Source organism: Caloenas nicobarica, chromosome 5, assembly GCF_036013445.1.
Source record: "Caloenas nicobarica isolate bCalNic1 chromosome 5, bCalNic1.hap1, whole genome shotgun sequence".
Lineage (NCBI taxonomy): Eukaryota > Metazoa > Chordata > Aves > Columbiformes > Columbidae > Caloenas > Caloenas nicobarica.
In genome coordinates, this window is record NC_088249.1 from 20494298 (window position 1) to 20513156 (window position 18859).

An 18859-nucleotide genomic window follows, 5' to 3' on the forward strand; every position below is an offset into this window, starting at 1 on the left:
CTGCAACTCCGTTTTGTTTCCACACCAAGCACGGAGCAGAGTCCCATGGGAGAAGCCCTGTTCCGTTCAACCTGAGCTGTCACTGGTCTCTGCGTGCTTTGTGTCACCAGCCATATTTCCTTATACAAGACGGCAAAGAGTTTAAAGCTGAATACAAACTAACAGGCCTAGCTGAGGGAATAAATATTATAAATTAATCAACATTTGCCAATATCTGATTTTTACAAATCCAGTCAGAATCTTTGAAGTCCTTTAGAATTAATGTCCAGTGGGAGAAGAGGCACATTTGCGATTTCATTTGGTTCTAGTGTGGTAATATACAAACATACACCAATTAGGTCAGGAAAAGGCACAATTTGTAGACTAAGCTGATGAAAAAATGAATTGCTCTCTATATACAAACCCAGGTTACCAAATGATAAAATACAATGGTTATCTAACCTGCTCAGTGAGTTAGTCTGATCCTCATGTAGCTGTTGAAAAACATGGATACCTGCCACTGCCAGTTTGTGTCAGTTTGCAAGCACACTCAAATTAATATTTAATGAAGAAATGCATGGCCTACTGAGAGAGGTTTACTACATAAGATGGTTTTAAATAGGGATGAAATTATTACAGTGTCCACTTGGGATGACAAATTCAAAGAGGGAACCCATCTTGTAAGTGGGTGGATAAATTAAAATTAAAACCTAAAATTATAAACATTAAAAGGTCTACGCCTTGTTCTTCACTGGAAGCTTAGCCAAACCTAGCTCTGAGCTCCAAGGTTGAAAGCCTTATTGGAACATATTTTCTGTGAACTTTTGAGATCTCTGTCATTTTATTCCAGCTGAGAAGACACAGAAAAGAAATTGTCCATGTTATAGATTTTGTTGGGATGTTTTGCAATGAGATTTAAAAAAATAAAATCTACCAAAATTACTTTGTGATATTTTTTATCCAAACTTCTTAATCAGTTGTTCTTGTTATATTCAATAATAGGCCAGAATCAATAGATGAAATCCAGTACATCAAAAAAACCTCTTGTAGCTCTTATTACACATTTGTGAGTTAATGAACTATTTCGGAAAGGAGGAAAATGTAATACTGGTTAAATATTTAAGCATCCCCTCTTAACTGTCAGATGAATCATCTAAGTACTTAGTGACTGAACATCTGCAATATTTTGTTACTGAAATCTGTTGCTTATGCATGGTTAAATTCTCTCATATTGTGGATTGGTTTTAATGAGTTTTTTTGTAAGATATTTCTAAGGTTCAGAACTGATGGTAGAACCAGGGCTTTGCAAATGAGGGAGAAGATTTTATTAAACATGCAAGTATTTTGAATAAGTAACTGAAAAATTTCAGCATGGCTTCAGTAAAGAATATCTATAAGGCACTGAAAGAAAAATTTGTCATAAATGGAATTTTCAACTTATTTGATTATATACTGAATCTTTTCTAGTCTTCTCTTCTTCCACAAACTTTCAATTTAATGAGACAGTGTTTGCAAGACTGACGGCACACATTTTTATAACTTGTATAATGGAACTATCTAACAGTGAAAAAATATTTAACAATCTCATGGCTTGGCTACAAAAACATTTATCCTCCATTTTACTGCACATGGAAACAACATGGAGTTTAGAAAGGAATCCAGACTTTCATAAGTTTAATATATAAAGATATGTTTATGATTAAGGATGAATATAAAAATTCATTTAGAGTAATAATCTGTATTGATCAACTCAATGAAAAGGTATCTGAAATAGCAGGTGATCCTCCTTTCTTTTCTGAGTACAAACAAAAGCCACATTTGTTGACTGGATAAAAATATTTATTCATCTTCATTCCAGATTCTAACTCCTTTCTCTGTATTAGTTGCTGATTTCCGTTATTGTATTTTGTTGTGATGGGATGCAGATGAACTTCCAACACAGTTTGCAGTGATAAGTATAATGATGAATCAGGTGTCTAAGGAGTGACATTGTATTCAAATTCAGATAGGCTAGACAGTAGTTATATAAACTGCATGATAAGATGTAGGTGTCTAAAATGTAGCATTCTGGTTTAACATATTTAATCTTAATGTTACCACCAGTAATGTTATTGTAAGGAATACAACTTTGACTGCATTTCATGGAACATAAGACTAGAAGTTGGAGACTCTTTGAAAGCTATTTCTGTGCTATGATGCAGTCACTGAATACTAGAAGATCCAACTGAATTTATTCAGCTCTCCAGAGTGGTTGAAATTGCTTTGGGAACAGAGTCTCTTACAAATTGGCTAATATTTGCATTGGAAAGTAATCACTGAACTGACTATATATATACATTTTTTAAATTATATATACATATATATACACACACGTATCTTTATCATTAATAACCTCCACACTGTTGCTCTAGTGTTGAACTCGGATTCATTTTAGATTATTGGGTATCTTGGCTTTCAAAGCAGCAATAATTAAAGAAAACAAAACAAAACAAAAACCAAACCACCAACAAATATCCCCCAACCTTAGTAAAATAGCCAAATAAAGTTTTAATGTACAACATTTTCTCAAACTACTTCTCAGAGTTAGAGCATCCTCCATGACCAGCAGGTCTCAGCAGTTTGCCCTTCTCTGTTCACCACAACCAGAGGACACCTCCTGTACACAACTTCACGGTGGTATACTGTAAGTTATGGAGCTTTCAAACACTGTTTAAGTGTGATCATGTAAGGTTTCACTGAACCTTGAATCATATTTATAAGTGCACATGAAGAAAATACCTTTTGTTACGAATGGCGCTCCTAAGCAAAAAAAAAAAAAGCGAAGTAAAAATGGAAATTACAAACTTTTCAGAATTTGGTGGACCCACTCTGTTTCCTGAAGACCTAATCTACAAATCCAAAACCAGCGTTGTTCATGTGTCACCTTCCTATTTCAAAAGTGTCCATGAAACAGACTCCTTCTTAAATGGGTGACATTAAATATTTAAGTTATTTCTCCATTATATTCCCAGTCGCTATGGGTCAATTAGAAATACATTAACGTCTGTTCCAACACTGCAACTGAGGGTTTCAAATTAATGTGCGAAAAGCTTATATTTCATTTGTTTGTTTATTTATTTATCTTCAAAAGACAAAATATTTTCAGAGGATAAAGTTGATAATTTTAATCCTAAAATATGTGAAAACAGAAGTAAAATCAAATTATTCTTTTAAAATCTTGGGATTTTTTTATGTAATATTATCCCTTTTAATTCTTTGAATTTATGTTTGCCATAGCAGTTGTCAAGTTTACTGCTTGCTTTTGTACTTTTTAGTTCTGCACAGATGTATGCCTGTCGATTTTCTAGGACATTTCCTCTATTCTGTTGTTACTTTAGAATGTTGTTGGAAAAACAGTATAAGAAAGTGATGGGACTACAGCAGTGCATTAAACAGGCTATCACTGGTTGTGACACTGAAATGATGCATGAGATGAACTTTTAAGGAAAATTCTGAGGGGTTTTCTTTCTAGTATGGATCATATGACGTATGTGAAAAGCTGAACAGGAGACAACATACAAGGAAGCATCCAGTCTAACAGAGAAGAGCCAGGGCCCATTCAGTCTCCATATGTGGTTACTCTCAAGTCTGCCTTGGTGCTCAAGCTTCCAACAATCATTTCACCAAGTTGGATTGTCACACATTTGTTAAATCAGTAATTTATATGGTCAGCAAGGTTTTGCAGTAAGGCTGCTCCTGAACATAAGTAGTATATAAGCACTAACAGTTCTACAAATGTGGTGTCCTCTGCAAGAAATATTTGCTTCCAATTGTATCTTTTTTCTTCCTTCTTTTATTCCACAGAACATAGCATTTCCAAACAAATAATTTGTTATCGTGTGTATGAACTTTTGTGACTAACTTTTGATCAAACAATCATTAAACATTATCTCATTATCTGACTAAAAGATAAAGACATTAAACACACAGAGCCTGGTGAGAATCAGGAAATAAACAGTGATAAGTGGAGGAAACAGTGAAATGGAGAAGACTGAACCAGCTACTCAAAGATCAAAGGAGACCAATTTTCACTAGTGTAAAATCCAGCAAGATGTGTCAATGAGATAAACTTGAGTCATAAGACCATGCAAACCAAAGCAGAATTGTTGTCGAAATGTGTATAGGTGTCATGGTTTAACCCAAGCTAGCAATACAACCACGATAGCCGCTCGCTCACCCCCTCTACCTCCCCGCCCCCAACAGGTGAGAGAATCAAAAGGGAAGGGAAAAACTTGGATTGAGATAAACGCAGTTTGATAAAATAACAAAATACTAATACACTACTGGTAAATATATATATAAAATAGAAATAGAAGATACTGAAGGCAATTCCTCATGAACTCTGTCCGCAACTGAGCAGCCAGTTCCAGCAAGCCACACCTGGTCCGAACAGTTGACACCAGAGAGAAAAAAGAGAGGAAAAAAGCAGAAAAGCCCAGAGACCTCTGCAAAATGGCAAAAAGCCAGGCTAAACTTCCTGCACCTGAGACTCCTCCGGCTCCAACAAAAAGAGCAAAGAAAAGAAAAACAACGCACACAAGAGAAAGCACCTGAGAAGCCAGAGAGCCCAAGCGGAAGAGATCGACTCCTTAAATATGGTGCATGACGCCAATGGGATGGAATATTCTTATTGATCGATCTGGATGTTAGTCAAGCTCTGCTCCATCACTGCCCCCCTTCCTCGATGCAGAAGACAGAGTGCTCAGAGTGTCCTTGGCTCTCAGACCAGAGAAATTAAAACCTTAACTCTGTGCTGGGGTGTTATCTTCTTGTTCTCAAACTAAGTCCAAATAATGAGCATGCTAGCTATGAAAAAGAAAGGTTTCTAACTGCATGAAGAAAATTAACCCATTTTCATTCAAACCAGCACAATATGATTTTTTATGGGATCCAGGAGGAAGAGAATTTTAGGATTTTATAAAGACTTACAGGAAATTTAGGGTATGGACTAAGGGCTGGGGGTGAGGAGGGAGTGGATCAGGGAGGAACAAGTGTGGGAAAACAGAGGGAAAAATAGATAAAAAGGGCCAGTGGTGTATAAGCAGGTCAGTATGGTTGTCTGACTGATCCTTGAGCCTGATCACCTCAGTTTGTCTTATCTTCTAATTAAACTTTTTTACTGATGATTTTCTGTATGAATGTCCTATCTGCTACTTGTAAGTGTGTGTTTAATGATCTGCTAGAGAATTTCAGGCAGTTTGGGGTCTGTTTGCTCTGGATCTTTATTTTTATGTCTGGGTCTGGTTGCCAGCTACTGGATCAAGTGTCTAAAACCAGCTACTGCAGAGATGAGTATTGTGTATGTGTGTTCATGCTGGTGGAGTCACAACTTGTAGGAGCTGAGGTGCCTTATATTAAGGGTATCTTATTTATAGCTCTTTCATCTAAGCTGCTGTAGTTTCCCTTGTGTTCTCTTGCTGTTATTCTGGGGCTGTTGGTCTCAGACCCTTGCACCTGCAAATGCTGAAATTGTGGTTATGGCACATTCTCATGGTTTCATGACTGCCACTGGCATCAGAATTACATCTTTTTCCACCTTTTCTGCATTTCTTGTTCTGTCAAATTTAGATTTACACCAGAGAAAATCAAGCTTACTGCACAACAAAATAGGTAATTGTCGTTTAAGTGGTTGATAAATAGTATCTGATAATATATGGATGCAAACACTTAACTGCCAGTCAATGTGCAATACCAATTAACATGTTGCAACTGGTGCCAGAGGCAGGACCAACCAATAGAGAATATGAGCAGGTTCCAATGAAAACTATATAGTACTATTGCAAAACCATGGAAGAAGTGATGATCACCATCTGAGCAACCACCACTTTACACACCTGTAGAGAACCGCACCCACAGGAAGACACGTCTGCAACTCCTGTCTAGCCACTTGTAGAATTTTCCCTTTTCCTCCTTCTTTCTGTCTTCTTCCTCTCTTCTCTCATCTTTATTTTATTCTTCCACAAAAGTAACTTTCATCATAAGAGCTGATGTATGCCACCAGCTATACAGATTCCTTTAATAAATGTTTGTGAATATGAACTTGTCTCAACATCCCTTGTGCAGCAAGTGGTCTACATGCCAGCTGCTAGAGTGGGACCATTATTATGAGAGGCATGAAGGTCTGTGGACCAACAACTGGAGGAAACCAAGGTCTAGGGAACCAGCTACGTAAAATATCAGTGTGGTTTATGCATGTACATTCTGCTTATTCCATCTATTCCTAATCCTGACCAGCCGGAGATGGAAAGCAGGATGGGGCCAGCTGTTATTGTGCATGACTCTGTACATGACTGACTGTTGTTTGTGCTCATGTAGGATAGGCACTTATTTTCATCTGGGTGGATCTATGTGGCTGGCTGTGATCACTCTGTGTGTGCGTATGCACAGATGCGTGTGCACAAGCGTGTGTGAGTGTGCCCATATGGAGAGTAGCTTCTCAATGTCACTACAGGGTGGATTTGGTGACACAGTACTGCAGCAGCTTCCCACCTATGGTACTGAGGAGGCATCATTTGGTCTTAGAGTCCACCTAAGTCAGTGACAGCAGACTGGGGAGGAAAAATTTTGTGTGTCCTCAAATCCACTGGATGTAGCAACCTCACAGAATTTATATTGGTTATAAAAATCATTGTCATCTCTATCATTCAGTCCAAATTTTCTTTACCTATGAAATCCCTATTGTGGAGCCTGCACAAATTCTTAAAATAAACTTCCTTGTCACAAGGCAGATTAATAATATAATTGCAGCAGTAAATGAAAAAGGCGACTTCTCCTGGCATTAAAGGTATGGCTGAAGTGAATTTTGCATACTCCAGACAGTAAGTTGATGAACTGGCTAATTGGCTTCTAACCATGCAGAGCTAAAACAATTTTTGTTCAATTTCAGCTTTCTGTGCTGTTTGGCTCTCTTAATTTGAGTAAACAGGCAACAATATGGTAAACATACGCTTTGTAAACTTCCCAAGCCAATTGTTTTCATGTTTTATTTCTTGGAAAGACTATCAAACTGAGTAGAAATTATTGGGAATTATACAGCTGAGCTGGAATTAGTGAGACTCACGTTATCTACTCTGAAAAGGTAATTCAGGAGAGCTGAGCAGCTGCACAGGATGTTCAGTTTGGACCCATGCAACACATGCTCCACCATGAAACACTAAAGTATTGATCTGGTAGCATTCCTCAAGGTGCAGCTGTAATATTGTAATTGAATGAAAGCCTAATCGGAAGAAAACCTATTTAAAGGTCACAAAACAATGAAATCCAACAGTAATTTGAATAAAATTCCTTTGAACAGTTTGTTTTTCCCCCATCTGAGGTAACTTTGATACAAGACAAAGCATCACGCAACCTGTCACAGGCCTCATATTACTAGAGTTAGAGACTTCTGTGCTCAAGCAATAGGCCACATCTTTTGGAGAAGGAGAGCAAGGGTATTTTGTTTTCAATACATGATAATGACAGACCACAAGGTTATAGACTTTTTGATTTTCGGTTTAGCAGAAGACTAATTATGTTTTATAATTAAACATTATTATATCTGATAGCTAATATAACTCTGCTCCCAAAATAATCAAATGATAATGGATCAACTAAAAAAAGCAGAAAGAACAAAACATCATGGTGTGTAGAACACTAGTTTCATGTGTGATAGTAATCATAAAAAATCTCACTCTGGCCATAGTTTCTACACAAGCTAAGCTGATTCCAGTCATCCTTTAAAACATAATTAGAATATTGAACAACATTTTATAGGTGTTAGTGCTAAATTGCTCAGAGCCTGGAAAATACATCACAACTGGCAGGGTCCATTTATCTCAGTTTTTCTGCCACATAGTCTTGAAGCTCAGCTTCTTCTCGATGATTACAAGGATCCTTTGTTCACTGTCACTGCTGTACACCAGATTCACACTGCTTTGGGATGAACCTCAAATTTAGTTTTATGTAAAATCAACATTTTCTTGCTCACATTAACCTCCTGCCTGATAGCTCATCATTCTTTCTTGTGAGATGTGTGATATTTCTTGATCCTTGATCATATAAAGAATATAGCAAGATCAGTGTCACTAGTATTTTGGCAATAAGCAACTGAAAGAGGAAAAACTGTTACTCAGAAAAAAAGTACCCTAACCCTTTGAAGTCTCAAGACAGTCAGCTGGGACCAAAAATTGGTTGTATTGCTGCTTCAGAAGCTCCCTAGCATGATGCAACCAAAAAGTGAGTTATCCAAGACTGACACAATAGATGATAAGAGGAACTAGTGAAAATTTGACAATGGTTATCTATAAGCTCTTTGTAGCTAGACTTTAGAATGGAAGTAGATAAATGTGCAACAGTGGCTGTAGATACACAGGAAGTTTACCCTGTTTACAAGTTCCAGAAAGTTTCTTAATGCAACCAGTATCCATCCATCAGAGACTTCAGCTAACTTAGAATAAGACACAGAAGGAGTCTGTGCTGACATTACAGACTATTGGTCTTAGATTTCATGTATTTTATTTTAGTCAAAAGGTAAACTGATACTTTTTTTTTTCTATATGCCTATTGGGTAGCTTAAAATATTTCCTTTTTGAACAAATATTCAGACAAAACATGTTAATCTCAGTGTACTGCCAAACAAGCTGCCACTGCTACCTCTGAGTTTGACTGTAATTTTTTCTTTTCTACCCAGTGTTATTTTGCCACAGAACCTTGGATAACATTAATTTTCCTTTGTAACTTAACAGGCTGGAAAAAGTGGGACAATCTACACAATGATCTACACATGGCTAGTTTAACACTTGAATGCTGTATAAAAATACTTACATTTATGTATCCCTCTAGAACTTCAGTATGCTTTACTAATATTATTTAACTGCTTTTCTACTCCCCTTAATAAAATATATCACAAGTACACAGTGTTTGGGCCATTTAAACAAAGAAAATGAACTTTTTCCTTTTTTCTATAGAATTATATATGATATTTCAATATAATTTTAGGACCTCACCTTATGAAAAGTAGTTTTAATAATCAAGTCTTAATAGAAAAATAAACAGTGCTTTGATCTCAGGTAAACTGGAGATTTTTAACTGTACAACTCTTCAAGCAAAAGCTGAAGCTTCACAATCCCAAAACCAAACCTAGCTATGAACACTGTAGAACGTCATAAACCTTCAACAACATTTGTTATAAAGTTCTCTAGGAAATCAGTTTAAATTTTGAGCAGTAGAAGAGGGCTTTGCCTCCTCTCTACATAAAGCAGGCTCACTGTGGGAAAGGATGATTTAAAACAAAATTATCTGAAAAAAAAAGATACACTTTAGTTATAAACAAAACTATTACACTCTCTGTCTAGTAGTACTTTTTGTGTCATAGGCTCATCCACAAAAGATCCAAGTAAGATTTGCTTGCTATGGAAACAATACACATAGAAACCACTATGCACCAGTATCTTTAGGAAATACCTTTGCTCTTCACTTCAAATTTTCATTAAAGACAAGTTTCATGCTTTTATAAGCCTTTTGGCAATTACCTCTATTAGATTCTTACAGCATTCCTCTAAAGAACTTTCTACATGTTGATAGGAATTAAAATATAGGAATAACTGACAGATCGAGCAAAATAATCCCAGTTTAGTCAATGCTGGGGATATCATTCAAATTGGTGTTTCTTGATTTTCTGATTTGTTTTTGCTTATTTTGATCTAGAAACATCACTATTTCTTCTGCTGCTGTCTTCTGATATTCCATGGTTCCTGTTGATTGTAATTTCCTTCCACGGTCCTTCTTACTAGCTACCTTGCCTTGCATGAGAAAATCCCTCCATTAAAATGTCTGGAAATAAAATGATAAGATTTAGTTAATAGAAGAAAGGAAAAGAAAGGAAAGGCAAGGAAAGGCAAGGAAAGGCAAGGGAAGGCAAGGGAAGGCAAGGGAAGGCAAGGGAAGGCAAGGGAAGGCAAGGCAAGGGAAGGGAAGGCAAGGGAAGGCAAGGGAAGGGAAGGCAAGGGAAGGGAAGGGAAGGGAAGGGAAGGGAAGGGAAGGGAAGGGAAGGGAAGGGAAGGGAAGGGAAGGGAAGGGAAGGGAAGGGAAGGGAAGGGAAGGGAAAGGAAGGGAAGGGAAGGAAGGAGAAGAGAGAAGAGAAAAGAAGAGAAGAGAAGAGAAGAGAAGAGAAGAGAAGAGAAGAGAAGAGAAGAGAAGAGAAGAGAAGAGAAGAGAAGAGAAGAGAAGAGAAGGAAAGGAAAGAGAAGGAAAGGAAAGAGAAAAGAAAAGAAAAGAAAAGAAAAGAAAAGAAAAGAAAAGAAAAGAAAAGAAAAGAAAAGAAAAGAAAAGAAAAGAAAAGAAAAGAAAAGAAAAGAAAAGAAGAAAGGAAGAGAAAGAAAGGAAGAAAAGTATGTTTCTGTATCTCACTGATTAAAATATTCCGAGAGGTGAAGTGCTTTAAAAACAAAAAAGAAAAAAGTAACTATGGGAGGTGAACACAAATATCTAAAAATTCTCAGAGTACTGCCTAAAATGTCTTTTAGATTAACTAGCATTATAAAAATTCTGATTTTACATTGTTCTGTTTGAAGCAGTGATGTAGTTTCTTGATTTTCCTCCCTTATAGTGTGACCAATAAATAGAAGCCTACTTATGACACTGTTGTGAGCAAGATGAATGGACATGGTGGTATTTGTGTGTGTATCAAGTGGTTTTTTGCACATTGACAGAATGAGCAAGAACCCTATTACAGATAACAGGAAATAGCTAGTGGCATTTTATTTATGCAGGCACTGACAGTGCTGAGTGCGTTATTTTGGAAGAATTTCACTACAGAGGCAGATAGTCTGGCTGTTTCAAGTTTCTTGTGCCTGGCTTAAACAGTGTTCTTCATGAATGAAATATGCCCTGACCAGAGTTTTCTTGGAAAACTAAATACCTAAATCTGCTTGATTTGGGTGTTTAAATGCACTTATAATAGCTCCTAACACATTTTTATTTCACCATAGAAAAAAACTCCGAACTAAAACAAACAAACAAAACCAAATCAAAACAAACAAACAAACAAACACACACAAAGCAAAAACCCCAAATCATTAAGCTATCTTTTCACGAGAATCTGCCTGTACAACATCTCTATACTGCTTAAAATTTTACTTTTTCACAGGCAGTTTATCTTGTAGCTTTTTTCAGCTGCCTCAGATTGCTGAAACAGAGACTGCAAATTGGAATTTGTTACCTTGCTATTGTAGGTTATTGATATGTATGCATGAACTACAGCAGCCTGCCTAATGTGTGAATATTACAACAAAAAACTCATGCTTGAGTCTTTTTGTCCTTTTTTCTTTCTTCCCTCCTTTGTGTCCATCCAGGCGCTTATAATGTATTTTATTTTCAACAATGTAGGAAATTAATATGCCTTATTTGATACCTAGAGTATACCATAAATTAATGCTTACACATTAAACTGTACATTGAGAAAGGAAAATAAAAAGGGATGCCAAATAAGGCTTCCATGTCCGTAATCCAAATCACTGAATGGATCTGTCTCACACTTTCAAGCAATCTGTGCTCTATCTGGATTGCTTGGTCTGTAGAGATATGTCCCAAGGAATAAGAAGAAGGATGTGAGTATCAGTCCCAGGAATGAAAATGCCCTACTTCAGTTCTTTGCTTGTAATTAATTTCTAAGATAGGAACAAGACAGTACTCACTGGGTAAGAAAGTTAAAAGGGAAAAATATTTTATAGAAGAAGTGGAGAAGAAAGAGTACTTAAAAAGCATGAAACCTAAGAAATACTTCCAATACATCATGAGTGCATGAGGAGAACAATTCTGCAGATTCTATATGTACTTCGATCTTCCGTAGTATAGGTGCATGTATAAATAGTCAAGAGCCAGAATGCAAGAAACAGACTCTCATAGCTGCTTGACCACCAAACCATATCTGTTGAAGGCAAAGCAAAGCCTAAAGGAAGAGTGACGGTAACACTTTGAAAGTAACCTACAAATAGCCGTTAAATCCATATTTCTTCAGCATCTGCCTTTGCTCCACCTTCTTGAGAATTATGGAGTGGGTTCACAAAAAAGGGTAGATATTAATTCATTGAAAAAAGAATAGTTGTGGTACTTGGTGTCATTTACAGTCATTATAACATTTCACACCTGTGTTGCTCTCTAACAAGTTTGCGTTGTTTGCCATCAAGCAAATGGACTTTCAAGACCAGCACAACAAAATACACTAAAAGAATTTCCCACCTAATGCGTATGAGTGAGCACTTATATCTTAAACTTGCAGGCATTTTGAAAACATTATTTCTTCTGAAATGAGATGTAGTACCAGGAGTGGTTTTGTAACTGACGAGCCTTGCAAATATCTAAATCCTGGAAAACCTTGGGTAGTCTGCTGTGGGATAATGAAGTACTCTAACTCCTTGTAGGTAGTTTTGTATTTCTGGTCAGAGGTCAAAAAGAATGTCTGTTTAACATCTCAAGTCTTGAGCAAGTCTATATTAAAAGAAATGTTGTAACAAGGTGTTAGGATATAGGAAGTAGTGTGACTACAGTTTGAAAGATGTAGCAAGCATCACTCACCATCCTAGTACTTGTAAATTAAGTCCAGGTGTTACATGGTGTGCTGTATTTTGCTTCAAAATCTTAAAGGCAACTAATACAAGACCTTTATTTGGTTTATTGTTATTAAAGTTGTGACTTACTAATTCAGCTGAACTTTGAAATATCTGATATGAGTACCATGTTATATTTCTAAATGAAACTCGTTTAGGTTATGGATTTTGTATCCTGAGTATTAGAAATTACATATATAAAAAATTTCAGACATAGCTGGATGCTTCATCTCCATTCCTCATTTTTCAGTTTGAATTGGAACAATCACCAATGTAATAAATTGCAAACGTGACTTCTGATGCCTACAATTTGGGATTGCATAATTGGTAGTAGTTCAATAATGTTTGTGACTAGATAGCAGGAAGAGATTAACAGGAAGTTTGGACTAACTGATAAGTATAACCCAACAAGTTAAAAAAAAAAAAAAAAAGGGAATTGATCAATTAATTGAAAAACTCACAAATAATATCATTAGTAGAAGAAAACTTTAGCTGCAAGGCTGCATTAATGGTCTGTGGATCTGGGTAAAACAAAATAAGGTTACATTATCAGTTCTTCATTCTATAGATAAACGTTGCTGACATTTGCAGGGCAAATTTGTGAGGCAGGAGCTTACAACTCCAGGTTTCTTTCTTTGAGGATAATAAGCTTGAGGATAATATTTATTTTATAATAAAAGGAAATATCGTTGGCAAGAGAAAAAAAAAAAAAAGGAAAATAAAAATCTAAAAAACTCCCTGCCTGAGAAATTTATATTTCTTAACTATAAATATAAATATTAACTGAAAAAACCCCACTTCTTCGTAGTCACAATTTGTTGTTAAATAGTGATTTTTATTTATCTGTTTATTTCAGGTGGTCGCATTTTATTAAAAAGTTTTACTGTCTTCAGTATTTGTATTTTTGTATTATAATGACTGTATTATCTGTATAGTGTTAGCGACAAGATGTTTTAACCAAAATCAGTGTCAAGAACACCGAATTCACAGGATCTGGACACAAAATGCTTGCTTCATACACTGTTGAACACAGAGTCTAAATTTTAATATGAATGGGTAATATTCCTATCTCAAACATCACATCCTTGAACTGAAGTTAAACAAGATTTTGAAGTTTCTGTAAACAAGATATTGCATAGCTGATAATTTACACTCAGATCTTCTGAGTCTGAATTCAGTGACTTACACTTAAGGATATCCTTCTCTCAAAGGCTAGAAGAGTTGAAAAATTGTTAATACCACTAATAATGCACACTAAATATCCACCATATCCCAGACTATGGATAAGGTTATACTACCTCAAAATTGTTTTCTGACTGAATCACCCAAGAAATCTAAATAGAAATGTAAGTAAATGAAAAACAGAGCAAATAGCACTTGAGATATGTTCCCATTCACCTAATTTAGGCTGTCTAGCCTGATACAGTCACCCAGGCTACTTCTATTGGAAACAGAGAGAAAAGCTGAAATGGGTCTCAAAAGGGAAGTTTAGTCAGACCTAAAGTATGAGTTAGGATTATCTTGAATCAGCTCTAAAACAGACCAGAGTAATTGCCTCTTGGAGACACCCTCAGTTTACTAGAAAGGCACGTACTTGATGTGGTTAGTTTAAAAGAGACATATTTGAAATTTTTCTTTTTATAAATCCGCTTGTAGATGGTTCCTGATGAGAACCCACTGCTATACTGTCCAACTGTGCTTCAGATATCATTAAAAAGAATTGATTTCAGAATACACAATTAAGTATATTTGCCATCTCTCTGTAGACTTGGCTTAGTAATTCTTGCTTTGTTTTCCTCCCAAAGAAGGATTTATATACAATTTCTTTCCCTCCCCACTTTTAATAAAAATCTGGAAAAGGATGGTCTTATTTCTCTAAGGTTTCTATCTTAGTTAAAATATTTTTTTTATTTTTATTTGTAAAGAAAAATTTGTGCAATGATTTAAATTTTCTTTCTGATATTTACCATTAGTACAAAAAACCACTTTCTAGCAGTATCAAAATTGCATAGGCTCACATGTTAAAAGTACTGAGAAGTATTTTCTTTTCAGTCCACAGAACGTGGAAGCCAGCAGCTATATTCAGTAAACCTCTCAAATTCCATTTCATTCGTTTTCCAGTTTCTGTTTCTATGAGAACCACTTTCTATAAATTCTTAACTCCAGAAATAATTATTGGGCCCTTGAAATCAAGAATGCAGATTATTTCTTTAAAAATCAAGCAAATGAAAGCATTCTGATTGGGTGTTTTCAATTTCTTATTACGACATTGAACCACGGAGACTATAATGTAATAAGCTAGGTAATGCATCTGAGACTGTTTTCTAGGCTTTCCCCAAAGAGGTTGCTGGATCCATTCAATGTAGCGGCATAAAATATAAATGAAGTAATTTATGAACTGCTGTAGCTCAAATCCCGTTTCAAGCCAGTGCTGAAAATGAGACCTAGTCTCATGTTTTTCTCATAATGGAGGAAATAAATTAAAATGTTTTCTAGCACATGAGCAAAATATTACTAAATTCAAAAGAAAAAAAAAAGAAAAGGAAAAAAAAAGAATGGAGATATTTGTAATGGTTATATTAAAATATAAAATCATCCTGAATGTCTTTCAATCAGCCTATGACTGTTTACAGTAACTACCTAACACAAAAGTGCAAATCATGCTCTCTCAGAGACAATAGCCTCAAGTTAGGTTAGATATATTGTGATGGCTACATAGTACGGATAATGAATTTTATTCAAAAGGATTTCCACTGAGATGCAGAGCAAAAAGAGGTAGGTGAATCTAGTTTTTAACCATACACCAAAAAGTAGAAATTCAGAATCATGACATGACTTTTTACTTAGATCCTATTGTTATGACACATCTAAGAAAAATTCTCATTTCAAGGTGAAATATAATGGGTCTCAAATTCAGGAATGGTCTTGCCATTCAGAGCTGTATTTAAGAATGAAATTTATTAATAACATGGTACTTCTTGTTTTAATTTGTGTTAAAAAATACTACATGCTTCTTGAAAAAATCAGAACACTGTAAGAATAAATCATCCTTTGTTGTGTTTCTTCCTATATTTTATTTACATTTTCCTTAGATGTGCAGCTAGCCTTTGACATTGCACAGTCTATTTACTATGAGCATGATAGCATAATTACTGCTTTTAATACATTTATCATTATAATCAAAAAGACTAAGTCTTGTACTTCAGTAGGAGAGGGACATAGTCATCTGCTCTGAACACCATCTTACAGTAAGAATGGGAATGGAAAGAAGTCCTTAAATAACGGTCTTCTGGTCCAGTTTAGGTTAGACCTTTGGATATCATCCAGTTCACTACCTGTTCAGAGCAGGACCATTTGCTAAGTTGGATATTAATTTGAAGTTAGATCAGGTTGCATGAGACTTTTCCAAGTAAAGTTGTGAAGATCTTCAAGCATGGAGACTTCAGAGCCTCTCTGAGCAACATGTTCCAGAGCTTTACTGCTCTCGCGGGAAGTGTTTCCTTTTATCTAATCTGAATTTCCTTTATTGCATCATGTGGTCATTGTTTTTTGTCTTTTAGATGTGCACCACCAAGAACAGTCTTTTCTTTATCCTCCAATTAGGTGACAGACACTAGATCCCCACTTCATCTTCTCTTCTTCAGCCTGAACATAGGTTACATATCAGGTGCTCTGGCCCCCTTAACATCTTGATGGCCTTCCACTGACTTGTTCCAGTCTGTCAATATCTTATTTATACTGTTAACCCTAAAATTTGATACAATACTCCAAATTTGGTCTCTAAGTGCGAAAGAAGGAGAAGTAATCACTCATCGTGACCTACCGGCTGCACTCTTGAGGTTAGCTTTCACTGGTGCAAAGGTGCGTTGCTGATCTGTGCACAATTTTGTCCACCAGGACTGCTATGTCTTTTATGCAAACCTACTTTCCTGACAGTCAACCCCCAGCCTGTACTGCTGTGCAGAGTTACTCTGACTCTGGTACATTTGTTTTTGCTGAACTCTGTGAGGTTTCTCTTAGCCCATTTCTCCAGGCTGTCTCCTGGATGTCATTTTAATGTCACCCATGAGCTTGCTGAGGATACAGTCTATCCCATGGTCCAGGCTGCTAATGATGATTTTAAATGTTGTTGGCATCACCATCACCCCCATGAGAAATGTCCTTGTAATCGGCCACCTGTCTAAATTCGAACCCTTAATCCCTACTCTTTGAGCCTGGTGGTCCAGACATTTTTCTGCCCAACTTATAGTCTAACCATCCAGACCATACCTCTTCAGTTTGGGCACATATATCTCTCTTAACCTGTAATCTTTCAAATTTCTTTTCTTATCCATAACAACTCACACAGGAGAAAGTTTAGGTTTTTATCAGAAAGGAATATTTGGTCATTCATTGAATGAATTAGAATATGTCTTTACTGTAATACAGTCCCATGAACATACAATACAAGAAAGGCAGAACTTGTTATCATGTGACACTACAAGCCTTTCTTTCTCTGTCTATCCATTTGGCTTTCAAAAGAAAATACTTAAAGCAAATGGGCATCATGATTAATAAGGACATCACATTGAGACACATAAAACTGCCCTGTCTCCTTCATCTGTTCTTTTGGTGCAGTGATTAACCTTTGAGTTTATGAGTATTTTTGCACTTGCCTCAGATAAAATATTTTATGACTTCTTACCTCCCAGGCAACTTGGATTAAACTTATTATGTCTGGAAAGATAGTAGCCCATAATGACTGTTCCCTCGGAAATCGCATGTACCTCCTTACCACGTTATCAGAACATTCTTTGCACAAAACAGATGGAAACATCAAGACAAGAGACAAGACAACTTGTTAAGGTCACAGTCCACCTTCCTATACATCATTCATGCTTAATTGATTCCCAGCCCCTCCTAGAGACAGATTGCCATACATTATGAGAGGTGAGAATATGAAAAGATCATTTTCTTTTCCCCATTAATTCCCACTTGGAAAGGCTTCTGCCTTTGCTAAAGTTGCTTTGGCACTCTTCTTGCTAATGACTGATCACTGCCTTTCAACAAAGAAATAGAGCAGAAGCAAGTAGATTTATCTTTTGGCAAAAGTATCCCTCTCTGACACAGCACTTCGGGTATTTTGCTCTCAGTGTCAGGGAGAGAAGAAAAAAAAAAAAAGAAACCAAAGAGATTCAAAAGAAGCCCCAAGACGTATCCCTGGAGATTGTGCAGGTGAGTAGTTTAAAATGTTATCTTTTTATGTCCTTAGAAACTGGCTCATCACTGTTGGAGGAGAGCTGTTAGCTTCCCCCTCACACCTACCTGACATCTCTTTCTATACTGTACAAAGGAGTCAATAATTTTGATGCATGTCTTCTGAGCAGGGTGGATGAATAATTCAGTGTCAAATCTGAACTTGCTGTAGACCTCCTAATCATTTAGGAACATTGAAGTAACATGAGGGGAAAAAAAAAAATAAGCCATAAACATTGTTACTAAAGATCTTTCTGTCTTTTCTGCATATCTTTTCTCTTAGTTTAAACAAATGCAATGTCCAGGAGTAGGTCTCTATGAAACTGCTAATGAATGATACAGGAATAGCCATACCAGGGTGAAATGCTACATTCAGTCTGCACACAGGATTAAAAAGATATTTTCAAGGAACATAAAGTCTCAGACTTCTCTGGCTACAGCATTTCAAAAATAGATATTAAGCCAAAAATAGCAGGTAGCAGTGCAGGTGGAAAATATCTTATTTGAAATCTATGCTATTACAATAAAACTGCCTGTACACAATTCTTAGAGGAGGAAAACTGGTTTTTGGAAGTGAATTACTCACTCCACCACTACTCTGCTCGAGCTATGTCAAAAGAGGTGCATAGAAATCTCTTCTGTTTCTGTAGTGCTTCAGTTCACATAAAACACAGAAGAGAGATCTAAAAAGCTCTGAAAGTCTTACTGGCCTTTAAAACGTCAGGTTTTATCCAGTAGAAGTAATGAGTATGCTGACTAAATTAACAAAAAAGTCCCCAATATGAATGGCTCTGCAACCCAATTTACCATCAAGTACATTTTTAATTTCTGGGCCTTGAACTAACATATCAGGCCACCCTTGTGTTTTCAACTTGCATATCAATTTCTGCATCAGTGTGTAAGAATATACCAAAGATCCTCTTAAAGATCCTCTTAGATCACACACAAGGATCACTCCCTATGTTATGCATTTCCTCTTTCAGAATAGAAACCAGATGTTCCTTGGTGAAGTAATTTGCAAG